Source organism: Antechinus flavipes, chromosome 2 (genome assembly GCF_016432865.1).
Source record: "Antechinus flavipes isolate AdamAnt ecotype Samford, QLD, Australia chromosome 2, AdamAnt_v2, whole genome shotgun sequence".
Taxonomy (NCBI): Eukaryota; Metazoa; Chordata; class Mammalia; order Dasyuromorphia; family Dasyuridae; genus Antechinus; species Antechinus flavipes.
Window position 1 is genome coordinate 630,136,250 of NC_067399.1, and position 18,583 is coordinate 630,154,832.

General features: G+C 40.6%; 1 protein-coding gene across 3 annotated transcripts in view; it reads right to left on the bottom strand.

Annotated features, from left to right (window-relative positions):
* ZMIZ1 (zinc finger MIZ-type containing 1) overlaps positions 1–18,583 on the bottom strand; it is a 430,629-nt gene that overhangs the window by 339,123 nt on the left and 72,923 nt on the right. For all 3 annotated transcript variants that reach the window (XM_051982018.1, XM_051982017.1, XM_051982019.1), the window contains exon 2: positions 17,205–17,331. The gene's annotated coding sequence lies outside the window, so the exon portion shown is untranslated. The remainder of the gene's footprint in view (positions 1–17,204; positions 17,332–18,583) is intronic.

Genomic DNA, 18,583 nt, shown 5'->3' on the forward strand with positions numbered 1-18,583 from the left:
AAGGGCAGTGGGTGGTACGGTGCCTCAGTTGCCTGCCTTCAGTCAGGGAGGACTGAGTTCAAATCTAGTCTCAGACATTAGCTAGCTCTGTGACTCTGGGCAATGTATCACTTGAACTCTTAGTCTCAGTTTCCTTGAGTGTAAAATTGGGAAGATTATAATGAGTAGCATCTATCTTATAGTGTTATTAATAGCATGTTTTGAGACTCAAATAAGATAATGAAGGGCTTTGCAAATTTTAAAGAATTTGTAAACATATTTCCCTTTCTCTTTACAGAGGTGGAGGACTTAGGGTATAGAATATTGCCTATACTGTTAGACTATAATGGTTCATTTTTGTGAACTGGTATTTATTTTTTTCTTTCTTTAAAAAGTCTTCATTCTAAGGGATGGCTTACTAGGAAAGGCAGTTAAAGGAACACATTAGGAAAACATGTAAGGTAATTTTAAAATAGGAATAAAAAGTTTTTAAATGGTTATTTCAATCCACTGGCCTTTGGAGGTAGGCAAGACAGGTCCCTACTCCTATCCCCGGGAAGTACAAAGAGAAAAAGAGTCTCATCATTCAGCCTGGCAATAACATGCCAAAGTCCAGGTGTTCCATGGTGTAGTATTTTTAGGAGTCACTGATTTAGGGCTCATACTTTTTTTTTTAAACTACATTGATAGATTTCACATCTTTGCCAAGTGCCCTGTCCCTTTCTACAACCCATGCAATTCTGGGTGGCCAACCAACATCAGGAAAATAGTCACAAGACTAAGCCATGGACAAATGCACCAAGATCTCCAAGCTCTGAAAGATTTGGTTGAGTGAGCTCCACATTTCCTCCACTAATCTTCAACAAGAAGAAGAAGTGGAATATTCTTCTGGTCATTCCCTGGCTGAACTCCAAAGGGATCACAGTACATCCACCCACACAGTAACTACGTACTCCAATTTTGATCCTCTTGGCTAATCATTCATTCATTTGTTTGACAACTATTTACGTAGCATGTAATGTGCTAGGCATTATGGGTGATACAAAAGAAGCTATGTTCCATGAGCCTGAAAAACCTATGGAATAGAGAAAGAGCAAGATGGCAACATAGACCTACAGTCATTTTATCAGGGTCAAACAGCTTTCTAATCTTTATTGTCATAAAGAACATGAGAGTCAAAACACACCCCAGCACCTCAAGGATGAATTGTACCAAAGTTCCTTAATATGGGGACCCATGGATCCCCACAGATAATTTCCAGGGGTCCAGGAATTTTGATGGGCAAAAGGAAATCACATCTTTTTTTTTTTTTTCACTAACTTCCAAGGAAAATTTAGCAGTTCCTTCAATTATTTAAAAACATGATTCTGAGAAGGCATCTGTAGGATTCTCCAGATTGCCAAAGAGGTCCATGATGTACACCAAAAAAATCAAGAATTCCTAGACCAGGTGATCTCTAAGCTTTGAATTTCTAGTATTCTCAGTGATTCTACCACTTAATCTTTTCCCCTACATATATTTAGCCAGATTGGTTTACTCTCTGTGCCATGCTCTCCTACCTAAGCACTTTTGCTCATACACTCTTTCCCCTGATGGAGGATACTCGCTTTCACTTCAAGTCATCCATATAAATCCTCTCCTAATCTTTCAGTGGCCAGCTGAAATGTCATTTCTCTTCTAAAAAAAGGCTTTCTTGTTCCCTTTTGTAGAAGTTCTCTTTCTTTCCTCTGGACCCTCAAAACACCTTGTTTGTACATCGCACTGAAGTATTTCTATTTTATTCTGTATCCTTTTTATGCATCTGGGCTTCTAGACTCAATGGTTAGCTTCTGGAAGAAAGGACTAGATTTTGATTCTCTTTGTACCATCCCCAGGTCCAACTTAATGGCATAAACATAGCTTGCACTTAATAGATACTTGCTGAATCCTTAATGATGATCCACCTTAAAATTTCATCTTCTCTATGAACTCCTTCCTGGTGATCAAATTCTATAGGGAGTTCTCTTTCCTCTACACTCATGGTATTTATTCTTGTAATAATTCTTGTAACTCAGATGGCAACTGTGATATACCATCTTTTAGCTTTCTGTATCTCTCCCTGAAACAATGTCATCTCCTTCATGCTGATATCTTGTGGGGCTTATTGTGAAGCTACAGAAGGATCATCACAATCTCCTAAGAATTAAAAATGATCATTACTTCAAGAGTTATGTGGTAAATGGGAGCACGCTGCAATCTAGTATGAACAACAAAAGAAGAGATTGGTCTCAAAGAAACAGATGATGGAACAAGAAGATAGACTGGTTAAGTAGACAAGGGATAACTAACGGGCAGCTCGTAGACTTCACTGATTTCCTCTTGGTGAAATCATAAAAGGCTCTCAGCATGATGGGTGGATCCCTTTGGGTGAAATGATAGGAGGACAAGGACAAGAGGTTGTACATGGTGGGCAGGCACAGATGGGTGGGGTTGCAATCAGCCTCACTAGAGGGAGGGCTCACATGGATGAACTCCCAGACCTTTTTGAGGATGAGTGTGAATATGTATGTTTCCATCTTGTAACCTCCCTGGGTCCCCATTCCCTCATCTTTAAAATGAATGGTTGGACAATTTGGTCTGTGAGGTAACTAGAGATGAATGATCCCAAGGGATTTATGCTGAAAGGGAGGATCCTGGAGGGATGTACCAAGTCTCTCTCTCTCTCTCTCCCTCTCTCTTTCTCTCTCTCTCTCTCTCTCTCTGCCACACAAACACGCACACACACACACACACACACACACACACACACAATTGCTAATACATAGACTCTCAATAAATATTTGCAGGAAGAATTCACAAAACAACAGGCTCAAATCAGGTTGTTTTTCATTGTTCTAGGTTAACAGATTCATCTGAATCTATTTAACACCTATTCCAACTCTTTTCTGAACATCAATCTGTCAGCTTTCAAACATTTTCCCCTTTCTAAATATTTTCTTTCCTCCTGCTCTCCCTCCCACCAATGCCGAGCCCTTCTTTGCTCAGCATCCCTCTTCCATGGCGCCCATAATCCACCGGTGAACAGATTGCTGACAGCATTATCGCGGGCAAACAGGACGGCGCTAATGGTAGCAGGCCCTCCTTGCTAGGCAATTATTATAGGCAGAATAATGCAAATGAATCTTAATCTGCCTTGCACAATGGCAGAGGTCTGAGGTCTGCATGAAACCTTTTGCAGCACTCAGTCTAGATAGGAGACTTCCAGATAACGACCTATCTCCAAAACACACCCAAGAGCTTCCTCCTGCTCTTCCCTGTTTATTAAACTCTGCCCCCGGCAGGTACCCGAGGAGCTCTAGATTTCACTGTGCTATTTTGGCTCTCCCCACTCTTGGCACGGCTGCGACCTGCCCCCAGCCCCTCCTTTCCCTCCTCTCGGAGAAGCAACCTAACAGGCATGGATCCTGATTCACTGTTCCCCAGCTACAGACAGACCGTGGCTAACAAAGGAGCTGGGACTGCTGGGAGTCAACCACCACCACTCACTCGGGGGCTGCCCAGAACCAACTGAGGCCTTGGGACCGACCAAGAGAAAATGGGAATCGAGTCATTTCTGGTCATCTTCGAAACCAAACCTGGAGGAAGGGCCAGGCTTCAGTCCAGTTAACTGAAATGCCAAAGCAGAAACAATGAGTAATCTTAGATGGCCTCAAAGCAGCAACCTTGGGGTGACCCATGGTATATACACTCAGAGCAGTGCCCCCCCCCAATTCTCTCTCTCTCTCTCCCCCTCTCTCTCTTCCTCTCTCTCTCTCTCTCTCTCTCTCCTCTCTCTCTCTCTCTCTCTCTTCCTCTCTCTCTCTCTCTCTCTCTCTCTCTCTCTCTGGTATGTATATGTCTCTATCTTTCTTTGTCTCTTTACATCTTTCTCTGTCTCTGTCTTTGTCTCTCTATGTCTCTGTGTGTGTTTCTCTGTCTCTCTCTGCATGTGTGTATGTATGTATGTATATGTCTCTCTCTATCTTTTTCTCTTCATCTTTTACTCTTTATGTCTCTCACTCTGTTTTTGTCTCTCTCTCTTCTCTGTCTTTCTCTCTCTCTCTTCTTTGTCTTTCTGTCTCTCTCTCTTCTCTGTCTCTCCTCTCTCTCTCTCTCTCTCTCTCTTTTCTCCATCTATCTATATCCATATGTCCTTCTCTGTCTTTCTCTATCCACAAACACCTCTGTAAATCCCAGGTTCAGATACCCTGCCCCCAAGGTAAATCTTGGCAATACAAGCTGCTCTAAGTCATGAAATTTAATGGAGATGAGGCTGAAGATAGCATCTTGTTCACTTGTTTTTGGCTCGGAAATTTATTTTGATTTTTTTTCCCCTTTCAGATTTTCCTTCCTTTTTATGCTTCAGGTGATATCAAAATGATCCTGGGTTCCCCAAGCAGGCACAGAGTGACAGAGGAGAAGCCGGGAGGCATTTGGTGGTTTGGGGGAAAGCCAGGCTGGAATTTTAAGTTGACCACAAAGTAGATAATCTATGCATGGGCAATCAAGAGCTGGCTAGCCATGCCCAGATGTGATTATCCCTCTCCCATGTAGCTGTTACCATTCTATACCCCCAGGGGTAGTGATGGCTTTAGTCTAGAAATGAAACCATTACAGTAGAAAGATACACATACATATACAGAGAGTCATCCCTTTGATTCTTTGGCCCATACGTAGCCTCTGGTGTTGAATGAACCTCGGAAGCCAGTGCCACATTTTCTCAACCACCAAAAGTCATGAGAGGTCTGGGTTCAGCTGCCAGTTCATTCAACTATCAAGGTCCCTTCCTCCCAGAAAAGCATTGTTATCATGGCTCAGCAGGATGGCCAGCTCCTCTCGGATGACACAGAAATGTTCCAATGATTTGATCGAGATAATAAGGCACATAAGTAAGATTTTCTTTTTTCTGAGCTAGTCTTTGTCTTTACAAGATCATAGAATCAAAGATTAAAAGCTGGGAAGGGATCTCCGAGTTCCTCTGAAATGATCCCCTAATTCTGAGGAAGGTCAGGAGAGCTTCTGTTTTGCTTGAGGTCACACAGGTAGGAAACATAAAACTAGGAGATCTCTTTCCATTCGAATGCTTCCCCAGGAGCAATAAGGACAGATGCTACACTACCAGAGCAGTGCCAAGTGGAAGGCAGGTTCATTTTTGGTTTGTTCCAGGAGTTATCCATCACTACCAAAAAGATGTCTCTTGCTTTCCATTGCCTTCAAACCATTGGAAACATGCTCCCAGAGTGGAACCCTTAGACTCCTCAGCCCCAGGGCTAACCTGGCTAATAAGAGTATATCCATTATCCACAATTTGCAAATGGTTGCTGGGCTCATTATCTTCTGTTAGGCTGGGAGGACCTTTTTCCTAATCCAATGCTAGCTTTCCCCAAGGTTTTAGTGCACCAATTTCTAAAGACTTAGGGTAAGGGAGTACCTAGAAATATATCTAGAGGAACTTCCTGAGTAAACACTGAGGCTTCCAGTATTTTATAAACTCACTTGTCCCCAAATCTTCAATAGCTCCCCAGCGAGTCCATGATAAAATCTTAACTCTCAGCCTGGGTCTACATAATCTTCTATAATCTGGTCCCAAATTACTTATTAATATTCATTTCTCACTATTCCTCAACACGGATCTTATGCTAAACCTCCCCACTATCCTTCAAACAGGCCTTGCTCACGCTAATAGAATCAGGGTATTTTTAAAAAATCTTGGAAGTAATTTATCTAAACCCAGACCTGAGCAGAAATTCCCTCTATAGCAGTACTTCTTCATCATTTTTGAATGTCATGGACTCCTTTGATAGTCTGGGAAAGGCTAGAGATCCTTGCTCAGAATCCTTGCTTGTCAAAGGAAATGCTGTTTCACTTAGAGTTTACAAAAAAAAAAATAAATAAATAAAAAAGATGCATTTTTTTTCATCCAAATTTCCAGACCCCATGAAATCTACTCTTGGACTCTTCATGGGGCTGAACACTCTCAAATCAAAGTCACCCAGTTTTCTACTTTATTACTCATTACTTCCCAAGGTACCCTTTGAACAACAAACAGCAAAGAGCTTTCCTCATATATTGAGTTGAAATATACCTGCATATAATTTCCTACCACTGGCACCAAATAGGACAAGAATAATCCATTGAACTCATCACATTCCACCTCACTACCCCTAGCTCCTTGAACTCCTTGATGGCCATGCTCTGATGTGCTCTAGCTTGTTAGAAATGCATCTTTGCTCATACTATTCTTAAGGGTTAGAAAACTCTATCCTCTACTTTATGACTATTCAAATTTTTCAAAGTCCAGTTCAAGTTAGTTCTGCTCTATGAAGCTTCTGGGACAAAAGCTTCATCTTGGACTTTTTGGTTACCTCTCCTTCCTCCTCTAATTATCAGCAAGCACCTGTATGTATCCGTTGGGCTGACTGACAGGCACTTTAAAGAAACAGGGATTCAGCATAGAGAAATGCAAATTAATCACACCTTTCTTTCTTATAATCATCATCAGAGGATAGAACAGATATAAATGAAATTTGAAAAATAAAGAATAACTATCCAACAATGGAGAATTATTACCAACAATAATCTTAAGACACTAAATCCTCCTGTAATGTCTCTTTGTGTTATGAATGTGATCCTGGTTTCTCAAATACTTTGCTAATCCAACCTGCACTCAAGGAGGACCCAAACAAGGAGGAAGGGCTTCTAGTATAGATCCAGCAATGGATTGAATCTGTTGTCCATCAATTGGCCTCAATAAATGTACAGAGGCTCTGTAGTAGAAATCTATCTACCAACTGAGGAATCCTTCTGGCCACTGGAGCTTGCTTGAGAAATTTGAAAGACTGGGGTATATATGGCAGTGCAAGAAGGAGTCATACTGATAAAATCACGGCTTATTTGAAGTTGAAAAGAAAAGGAATTTATGGGGCAGCGAGGTGGCACAGTGGATAGAGCACCAGTCCTGAACTCAGGAGGACCTAAGTCCAAATCTGGCCCAGATACCTTAATACTTCCTAGCTGTGTGACCCTGAGCAAATCACTTAACCTCAATAGCCTCAAAAAAAGAAAAGAAAAGAAAAGAAGAGAAGAGAAAAGGAATTTATAAAATTAATGGGAATGTAGAATAGTCCAGCGAAGAGAATACTGGTTCTGAAATCAGAGGTTATTGTTGTTCAATCATTTCCTATTTTTTGTGACTCTATTTGGGAGTTTCCTGATAGAGACATTGGATTAGTTTGCTATTTCCTTCTTCAGCTCATTTTACAGATGAGAAAACGGAGGCGAACAGAGTTAAGTGACTAGCTCCAGGGTAAGGAATGGGAGGGAAAGAGAAAAAATTTTGAAACTCAAAATCTTACAAACCCAGCTCACACAGCTAAGAAGTATTTGAGGTCAGATTTGAACTCGGGAAGTTAAATCTTCTTGACTCTGGGACTGGCACTCTAACAAAATCAGTACAAATGGCACTCTGAACACTTTGTATGATCTTAGGCAAGTGATTGAACCACTCTGAGCCTAAGTATCTTTATCTTTAATATGAAGGAGTTGGATTATATGGCCTAGTGGGTTCCTTTCAGCTTTGGATCTGTGATTCTCTGACCTACAAGAAAAACCATGACATTGAGGATAGAGAGAGGATTGGGTTAATGTCTTGCCTGTAACTTAAACTGGCTATACTGTAATCCTGATCAAGTCACTGAATATCTCAATGAACCAAGACACCCCCAGAGAACAGAAGTTACAGAATGGTTGTTGATCTAGGGGAAGCAGAATGGCACAGTGGAAAAACTTCAAATCCTTACATAAATATCATCTATGTGTTTCTGGGTTAAGTCCTCAATTTATTCATCTATAAAATAAGAGATGGGTAAAAAGATTCATGTCCCCCCAAAAAGGGAAAAATTTCTAGACGAATGCTAGTTTACCCCCGATCCACTAAGATTTCCACCTCTAGATCTAGAATCTTCAATAGATTTGCATTTCCTCTTAGGAGTTGCCCACAATAATGAAACCACAGTCTTTGACCAAAAACAAACTAACAAAAAAATCTCCAACACAAACAAAAAATTAAAATTTAAAAAGTCCTAGTAATCATTCTTACTAATATTATCCTAGAAGAGTAACATAAGTGAGAAAAGTCTGTCTTGCAAAAAGAGAGTTATAGAACTAACACTTATAAGATTGAGTTTTAAGATAATATTCAATTCATTAATAAGTTAAAAAAAATATTCAATTATTTCAACCCACTGGGATATGTGAGAGTTATGATTTAGGGGAAGGAAGAAGCCAACCAAAATGAATGGACCTGGCTCAGTCTTCCTATTGCCCTCAAATGCTTCTCTCTGACTCATCCTGTCCAAAACAAAACTATTCTTTTTCCCAAGACCCACCCGCCTCTTCCAAAATCCCTATTTCTGTCACCACCAGCACCTTCCTTCCAGGCATAAAAGTTCTCAACTTTTGCACTATGTGGACCTCTCATTTTCTCTCATCACACACACCTGATCAGTTGCTAAAACTTGTTTTTACTTTTCAGTATTCCTCTTCTTCATCCCTTTCTCTCTAGTCACAAAACCTCCATCTTAATTCAGGATCCCATCTCCTTCTCCCCCAGATTACTCAATAAACTAATTAGTCCACTTGCTGTAACTCTTACCCCACTTTAATCTATCTTGCATTCTCCTCCTAAAGTCATTTTCCCGTAAGGTCTTTTCTGGTCCTAAAGCTGTGATTTTATGAGGTTAAAGGGAGTGAGACAATAGAAAGAATGCTGGATGTGGATCAGAACTGGATTTAAATAAAGGCTGTGAGCCAGGGCAAGTTACCTCCCTAAACCTCAGTTTCCTCACTTATGGAATAAAGATATACTTCCAGATAATCTCACTGGATTGTTGGGAGGACAATGCTTGGAAACCCCTAATTAGCTATCAATATGAATTGTTGGTTATTAACATTACATATGCCACACTGACTCAGTGGTTTCCTGCTTTGGGAACATAGCAGCAGTGGGGAGCTGTCCACAGCTGAAGCTCGCCAAATATTGGGTCATGGTCTCTGTCCTACAAGGTGGGATTAAAAAGATGTCAACATGTTCACTGAGCTGAACATGTGAAATTATGACACAGGAGCTCATCAAACGTGTTTCAATTCCCCATTCCTTGAGCTCTTCCCTGACCTTAGACTAAGTCTGCCTGCTCTGTCCTTGGATCCCACTGCTGCTGTACTGCCAAGAAGGTCATGCTTCTCTGCTTTATCCTCTGGACACTGATATACCCATACCACTAACTCTAAGAGCCTCTGATTAAAACCTTGTATTAAAGTGTTGGGGATCTGTAGACCCTGAAAGCGAGGTTCAAGTCCCAGCTTTGTCCACTTATGTAGTTAGCTCTGTGATCTAGAGTAAAAATAGACAATAGGATTGATAGAGCAGAAAGAAAACGAGTCTTTGGAGTGATAACACCCCAGTTCAAATCCCAGTTCTGTCAACCAACCTGTCTCTGGGACTTTGAATGAATTACTGTACTTCTGTGCAAAATCAGGGTGCTTTTTTAGGGCTATTCAATCTGGGTCATTCTAATATTTTTATTTTTTTGTACAATTCATTTTTAAAATGCATATGGACTCTTTTTTTTTTTTTTAACCAGAGCAGAAGTTAGAGGAAAGAATTGATCTTCACCCCCAATCCCTAGCCCAGTTGTTTCAATCACAGAAATATTATATTCTCATATTTTAAAAATGAGAATAAGAAATCTGTGGAAAAGAAAATTTCCTCAGCACTATTTTCTTTTAAATAAGCTGAAGACAGCAAGGAAGCTCTCAACAATCTGGCCCCACCCTAACCTTTCCAGCCTTATCTCAGACTGAGAAAGTTTCCCTCCTCCTAGGTTAATCTTTTCAGTGCTCTTTGAACCTCTGTGTCTCACCACCTGTAACTCCTCTTCCACTTCTTAGTCTGGAACTGGTTTCTTTTCTAAACCCTAAACCATCTTTCAAGTTCCAACTAACACCCTACTTTCTGTTGATGACCGCTCCCAGCCTCAAGTGACTGTTCACCTCTCAGTCTGACAGGACTGCCTGCCATCTGTGCTTCTCATTGGAAACTAATCACATACTGTCTGGTATTATTAGCTATATTTTTAAATTTCTGTTCCATTTCCCCAGGTCAATTATAAGCTCCTGTAGGGCTAGAGCTATGTCTCATCACCTCCTTGTCTCTCTAACATTGCCCGGTACAAAGTTGATACTCAATCAACAGTTATGACTGATTGATTAATATATGTTCGCCAACTTCTCCAGACTTAAAAACAAAACACAGGAGAGATACCAGGAGAGGAAAACTGGTCTTCAAATCCCAAGCATAAGCATGGAGAGCTCTTAAGAGCAGCTGGCAAAATTTTACATCCTTGAGACCAATTTCAACTAAAAAAAAAAATCACACTAAAACCCTATTTGAGAATTTTTTAAATGGGGCGGGGGAGGAAGAGAAGAACCAATAGGGAGAATAGCATCACTTTTGGTGGTACCCCAATTGTAAAAAGATTGTAAATTATGAATCAGGCTAGAAAGAACATTAGATGTACTAATACAGGAGGCTAGACTGCAGACAAATTGTTGACATCTGAGGACAACCCTGAGTAAGAAAGAGAATGTTGGGGAAATGGTTAATGGTTTCATTTTTACCACCAGCCCTAACACCACCTTTATGGTGCCTCCTAAATCTAAGGGTTTTTTAAAAAATATTTTTAATAATTATATTTCAATATAATTGGTTTGCTTTAGAATCCTTGTATTTTATTTCACGCATTCTAAAACATTATACTGAGGAACCCACTAATTCTACCAGATTGCCAAAAGGATTCATGTCCATCCCTCTCCCTCAAAGGGAAAAACTTCTCTTCAAAATGTAAGTTGGTTTACTTCCCACCCCGCTAGCTAAGTGCTGAGATGCTACTGTCTGGAAATCTCATCATATCTTATTATAATGTGTCCCCCTCACCTTTCCAGCCTGCTGCCCCTATCCCCAGGTCCCTCTATCTACCCAGTAAGTCAGTGATATCGGTCTAGTGATTACTTCTAGAAAAAGGCCCTCAATTTCCAAACTCCAAGCATTCTCAATGACTATCCCTCTTCATTTCTTCCTCCTGACTTCCTTCAAGTAACAGTTAAAAGCTTACTCTCCTCAGAAAGGAGCTTCCCAGTATATCCTCCCCACCCTTTAATTCTAATGCTGATAATTTATAACTTATTGTGTATAGTTTGTTTAGGAATGCTAGATATGAAATCAAGAGAAATGGGTTTAAATGTGGGCTGTGACCCTAGGCAAATCACGTCTCAAAGTATCAGTTTCCTCATCTGTGAAAGGGATTATGTACATATAAAACCTGTCAGGCCTGTCTCACTGGGTTGTTGGGACAACGGTGCTTCAAGGTAGATCTTTACCTTGATAACTCAGTTTCCTTTTCTGTAAAATGAAAGGGCTGGAATAGATGAATGAATGAAAATGAATTTATTAAGCACTAAGTGCAAAGTCATGTGGACATAAATAATAGAAAATAAACCAGTCCCTGCTCTCAATATGAGCTCCTTCTCATTGGCTGACAATTCTTGTAGTACCCAAGAGGTCTTCCAATAGGCTATTAAGTCCCAGAGGAGGCTTCTCAAGGGGAATGATGGAGAAAGCAGGCAAGAGGCTAACCAGCCAGAGCCTCTCTGCTGACCCAATGCCAGTTCCTCTAGAGACCATTCTAAAAGGATGGGAGGGGAAAGAGTAATGCTTAAGGAGTAAAGGGAAGGGAGCGGAACTGGGAAGGGAACTCAAGACAGGTTTCATCCAGTCCAAATCCTCCTTGATCATATACACCTCGGGGAGCAGACCTCATCAGGGTTTTGATTTTCAGTGAAGATAATAATAATGAGAAACTCCAAATCTTCTTTGTTATCATGTATTTAAACAACCATCTGAAGGGTGTTTTGAAAAAGAGAAGGGGAGGAAATAACTGGATTACATGGATTAACAGCAGGATATACTGTAAAATATATTTTTTCCCTCCCTTTAGAAAGAAAAACTTTTCTATTCTTTACAAGAATATTAGGGTTCATCTGGCTGAGGAATAGGGAATAAGGCCAAGACAGGTAGGGGGAGTGGGGGAACTTGTCTCTAGCATTTCCCCTCAAATATAAAGCAGCCCAGACAAAGATAAATCTGATTTGCTCCTCACTTTAAATCTCAACTAAGGAAAAGCCTACAATAATTCTAATACAAAGAATCACAACATATTCATTCTGGAAGAGACTTTAGGGATCAACTAGTCAAGTCTACTCCTTTGACAGGTGGGAAAACTGAGATTCAGAGAGGTAAGAATATACTGTAGAAAGCTTTGAGGAAAATTAGAACAGTCATACATTATGTAATCAACTGAATGTCTATATAAAAGCACATTAATTATAAGGGAAGGTCAAAATGGTACCAACAACTTCCTATTCTGTTTCAACCCCAGAGATCACATGCTACTTACATCATTATTACTCCTCTCAATCTACATAAAGCAGATTTTGAGGCATTGGGATTTTATGACTTAGCCCACCTTCCCCAGAAAGTCAAGCACAGGGTATTGTTTTTCCGTCATGTCCGACTCCTCTTCACGACCCCAGTTAGGATTTTCTTGGCAGAGATATTGGAGTGGTTTGCCATTTCCTTCTCATTTTAAAGGTGAGAAACTGAGGCAATCAGGGTTGAGTGACTTGTTCAGAGGCACACAGCTAGTATAGGTCCAAAATCAGATTTGAATTCAGTTCTTCCTGACTCTAGATGCAACTCTATCCACTCTGCCCCTAGCTGTGCATTCATCTCCATTTTGCAGATGGATGGAATGAGATATGGAAAGCTGAAAAGATTTATACAAACTACAGGTCCCTCCAATACAATGCTCTTCTTACTGACTCTGCCCAAGTAGATACTTCCTCTTTCTCTTTCCTGGCACCTGCTTGTACTCTGGGGAAATATTGCCCTTAAGAGCTAGCAACAAGGTATCATCGACCAGCCACCACAAACTTAGTCTCCACAGTGCTTTGCAATTTTAAAGCATTTTCTGGTTTGTTGTTGCATTTGGTGAAAAATATGCTAATAGCATTTCCAAATAAATAAAAAGAAAATTTAAATAACCCAATTTCACAAAATGAAATTTAACAAGCAATAAAAGAACTCCCAAAGAGGGGAAAAAACCATTACTGGATCAATTTACAAGTGAACTCTATCAAATATTCAAAGAATAATTCATTTCAATAACAATAATAATAGCTGGCATTGATACAGCACTTTAAGCTTTGCAAAGTGCTTTATGTATAATATTTAGTCTGATTTTCACGATTCTGTAAGATAGCTCTTATTTTTTATATTTTACAACTGAAGAAACTAAGACACTGGTGTTATCAAGTATGGTTAAGTGACTTATCCAGGATCACACAACTAGTAAATGTCTAAGACAGGATTTAAACTCAGATCTTCCTGATGCTAAATACAGAGATCTATCCACTCCCTTACTAAACTCCTGCTCTGGTGTCTAACTGACATCTTGGCTTCTTAGAGGCTATGCCTTCATATCGAGAGCTCTTGAAGGTTCTGCCAAGGTGGAAAGGTTTTGAATACAAGTCTGCTAAGCATAACTTACATGATCCCAGACTAATTAAATTTAGAGAGGCTTGAATTAATTAAATTTGGGTAGTTAGGAGTGTAACTTTGAAAAAACCATCTGCTAAGAGGCAGTTTCCTGATCAGATAGAAGCCTGAACACAGTCAGAAAAACATGAACTCAAATCTTGCCTTTGGATACCTACAAACTCTGTGATTTGGGGCATGTAATTTGATTTCTCTGGACCTCAGTTATCTCATCTGTAAAATGGGGATAAGATAACCCTCAGTGAAGGTTAAATGAAAGAGTATTTTGTAAATCTTATTAATGCTATCTATTCTATTGTTATTATCAAATAAGGCATTACCTTATTTGAGGTCAATTTATATGCCCAAAGTCACAGATAGGAACAAAACCAGGACTATAGAAACAGAATGTCAGTCTTGGAAGAGGTCTTAGATATCATTCAATCCAACCCCCTCAATTTATACATGAGGAAACTGGTGACTGAGTAAGGGGCAAAAACCAGATTCCAAACTGAGTTTCCAGGCCCTGATTCAGTGTTCTTTCCATATCATATTTGCTCTTTACAAGTTTTTCTTTCCCCTGAGAGGGTGCATGTCCATCATGCAGACAACCCCAGACAACTGACCACTAGGATGTGCTGCTAAGCCAAAAATGCCCGTCCCCCACCCCCTCCAGTCTACCCAATAGTTCCTCACTGGTTTCCCAGTAAAACGGTCTCCTTGTCCCTTCCATCACTTTTTAGTTAATGTAAATTACTAATAATCTGGCTTCCTCCCAGAACGGCCTATGAAACAGGTTAGCTCAGAACTGCTTTTGTAAGCACTGCACTGGAAAGCCCAAGTCTGAAAATCTTTCACAGAGGCCTCTGGGAACAATAAGGGAGGTGGGGTTGGGGGAGAGATCCAGCATTAGCCAAATCACTTGTTGAAATGCTGCTCCAGTCTTGGGTGCTGTGAACTTGATTTATGTATGAAAAGCGAAATACAAACAGCCCAGGCTTTACCAATGACAGATAAGTTATTACAGACACTACTTAACAAACCACAATGTCACCCCTTGAAACATCTTCGCTAGAAGCAGGCTCACCTTTCCTTGAAAACCCATCAGAATGGGATATGGTACAAACACTACAGAAAACTCCCTTCTCATCTTGAAAGCATCCTTTGTTTCTGCGTGTGTGTGTGTGTGGTGTGTGTGTGTGTGTGTATTTTCCACTTAAAGGCTCATGTGCTACATTGAGATTTCTGAGTTCATGCCCAACCCCCCAATCCTGCAAGAAACCAACCCACAAGCCTCTGGGAACAGGCCCCAGTCACCCAAGTCTTATCCTTACCCGATTAATCTCTGAGGAGCCAGTGAAGTGACCCAGAGTTATAATCATGGAAGTTGATTGTAAGAGGGCTCAGCTACTGGCACTGGGCTACACTGTAGGTAAATTGAGGCATCTACTTAAACTATATGGTCTTAGAAGCCAAGAAACTTATATATCTACCTACCCTCCCCCCATCTTCCTCCATCTACTGGTTAGGACTAGAAATTCAATTAAATAGAGAAGAGAAATTTTCATTATACACCCTTAAAAGAAAGCTGGCTAGATGTGCAAACTCATTCTGGAGAGGGAATATGGTGATTTAAATCTGAAACAATGGATAGCAAAGTCTTCTCAAAGAACCATTTTGGATACAAGGAAGGTGTCAGAGATTATAGAATACATGGGGCCACAAGGGAAAGAAAAAGCCCAGAAAAGGAAACCAGGGGCACTGAAGACATATGATTCACTTTATAATTTTACTGTGGTCTGTCCCCCATCAACACCCTATACACATCTTGGTAGTACCTTCATAATTCTCATACTTTAGCAGCCTGACTTAGTCCTCTAAATGTACATTATTCAGCCCTACATCCTAAAGGACTTCCCAATCTGCTTCTGATTTTAGCCTTTTACTCAGCTATCTAAACGTCCAGAGACCCAAATCAGGAGCAGCTGAATTGGATGTGTGTAAATATATTGATGTAACATTGAAGGCACCACTCTATGTCCTGATCCACTTCTTCCCACTAAAGAGTTTCTGACCATAAGAGTACTTTTTAGGACTTGGAAGTAAGCAACCGAAGGTTCTTCCATCCAATAATCCTACCCACTCTCCAGAATAAATAACAAGAAGAAATGTTTTTTTTTTTTTTCACAAGAAATCAGCAAAGGAGGATGTTTGGATTTCACTAAATCTCCTAAGTAGAGTGTCCAAAAGCAGCGTGGACATTGTCTCGATGTAATGGCATCAGGAGTATGTATTTGTGCACTGACTTATACTTTGAGACTTTTTTGTACAGCACAGTGAGAAGACTGATCACCCCAAAGTCGGAAGGGACCTGAGTACAAATCTCAGTCTCTGAGAAGTAGGAATTGTTTTGACCCTGGGCAGCCCTACACCTCAAGCAACTCGAAGTGAAGTTACCATCCCTATCCACTAAAGGCTACTCATGTTGACAAAAATCATACATTTTTGGTATCTTGATATTACATTGTTTAAAACCTTCAAATCCATTGCGTTGTTTGATCAATCACTTCCTAAGTATTTATTAAATACCTACTGTTTATGTGAGGCATTATGCTACTTTCTGAAAATATACAGACAAAAAAAAATCAGATCCTGCCCTCGGGAAACTTAAACTTCACAGTTATCATGTGAGGTAGGTATGGAAGGTTGTATTATTTCCATTTCATAGATGTGGAAACTGAGGTCCACAAAGATGAAGTGGGCTTATCTAAAGTCAAACAAGGATGGAGGAACAACGACTAGAACCCAATTGTTCCAACTCACCATTCTCATTTGAAAATTCATTATCTTAAGGCTTATTTTATATCATTTATTTATCATTTCTTGGGTATTATTCTAGAGTATAAACTTGAAGAAGACAAGTATCTATCTTCTCTTCATTCTACATCCCTTCAAAGCACTTAATATAGTGTCCTATGGACATAAGGAATGTATGTTGGTTAACAGCTTTAACAGTACCTGGGACTGAGCAGACCAGTCCAGTTGAGACTTGATGTCCGAGGTCAGGTGAACAAAGGATCAGGACTTGATCAAAGGTTCTACAGGGCTCAGAAATGAACCATTCTTTCCAAGAGTAGCAGCTTAATCCTACATAGTGCTGCTTTTCTTTTTTTCTAACAATCCTACCTTTACCCCAAAGTGATGATCCTAATGGTTTTGGGAAGAAGCAGACATTTGGGCAACTAGGAGAAAGGGAGGAGATTGGGTCAAGGGAGAAAATGTACAAAGGAAGGAATACTGGAAAAAAACCAAACTCATTCTTTTGGTCTGTTTCCCTGGGGAGATACAGCTATTTATCATTTGTTCAGGTACTTTGATTCATTCCTACTGCCCTACTAATTATCTCTAAAAGCAGTTCTGAAATTCCCAACTGATAGTGGGGTGGGGTTGTACTTTATAGATTCATAGACCATAAGCCAAAAAAGATTTAAAAAAAAAACATAGTTTCTTTAAGAGAATTCTAAGAGATTAGTTGGGGACAAATGCGCCTTCTTACCTGCCCAAGGCCGCCGCCAATTAATACGTTCCTAGAGCTTCAGGACAGGACACAAATGGAGGCAGGTACAGGAGGTGCTGCAGAAAGGGAGCTGGACAGGCTTCTATGTCCCCAAACCTTGGATTTCCTAGGAGAAGGAGAAAAAAGAAGCAAATGAGCTCCAGAGTCCTCCAGCCCAGCCAGGCATAGCTAAATATGGTATAACTCCACCTTCTTGGGCACCGTTTATGCCCATATTGGACACCCGCTTGTAGCTAGTTACGGCCGGACAGGAGAAATGGCCTGAGCAATTGGGAGTGAAAAATACCTCCAAAGCCCAGGAGGGAAGCTTGGGCGCTTGGGTCGTGCTAGGCAGAGGACTGTATCGGGATTCTGGCATGGATCTATGGGAGGGAACAAGAACACGACCTTGAAACGGGCATTCTCCAAGTAGCCCAAAGAGATGCTCACTCTCCTCTCTGTTGTCCTGTCCTCATTCCCTCATCTCTATTTCTGGATGAGGGGACAAAGGTGAATGATAGGGAATGGGGAGAGATGGTAAAAAGACCAGGAAAAGATGACATGGAGCTTTCTGGAGTCTCAAGATCCTCATTCACCCAATATATATTTACTGAGTCACTGCAAGTGTGAGGCTATGAGAGATAGAAAGGAGAACAAAAGCACGATTCCTGTTCATCAAAAGCTTACTTGGTGAAGAAAGGCAAGACACAATGAGTCATTCTGAGAAGCAGGCTGGCAGAGAGGACACAAAACTGGTCTCGGAACCAGCAAGGCTGCAGGTCAATTTCAGCCTCTCACAGGTCGATCAATAATTGCCCAAAATGGACCAATCACTGTGTCGGTTGAGTGACTTTATCATGTAACTTCTGGGTGCCCTTAGGCCAGAGGTGTCCAACACCCTCCCTTCCCCTAACACTCCCTTGTAGAGTGAAATAATAAAATGCAAACGGGAAATCTTTAACAAAATATGTAAAATATAACAAAACAATATTATATTTTAAAACTAAGCCAATACGTAGTCCTCAACCTATATTGGTAAAGGGAATATCCTCCTCTAGGAGTTCCCCCCATCAATATCAGTCTACTCTCTGATGCCTAATGAATGGCAGAATGTTGCTGTTGCAATTGCATGTGCTTCATTCTCAAAAAGGACCATGACATCAGGGAGGTGATTCCATGACTGGATTTAAGGGAGGGAGGGCTGTGCAGGGTCAGCAGCCTCACTTTCTCCTCCAGAGCCACCTGAGTCCAGTGGCAAGATATAAATCAAGCTGACTGGAGATACAGCCCAGGATGAAATGGGAGACCTTGCTCTTTTTAAGCAAAGGTATTCCATAGCTCTCAGCTTGACTGAAGCAATGTCCAATGAATGTCTAAGG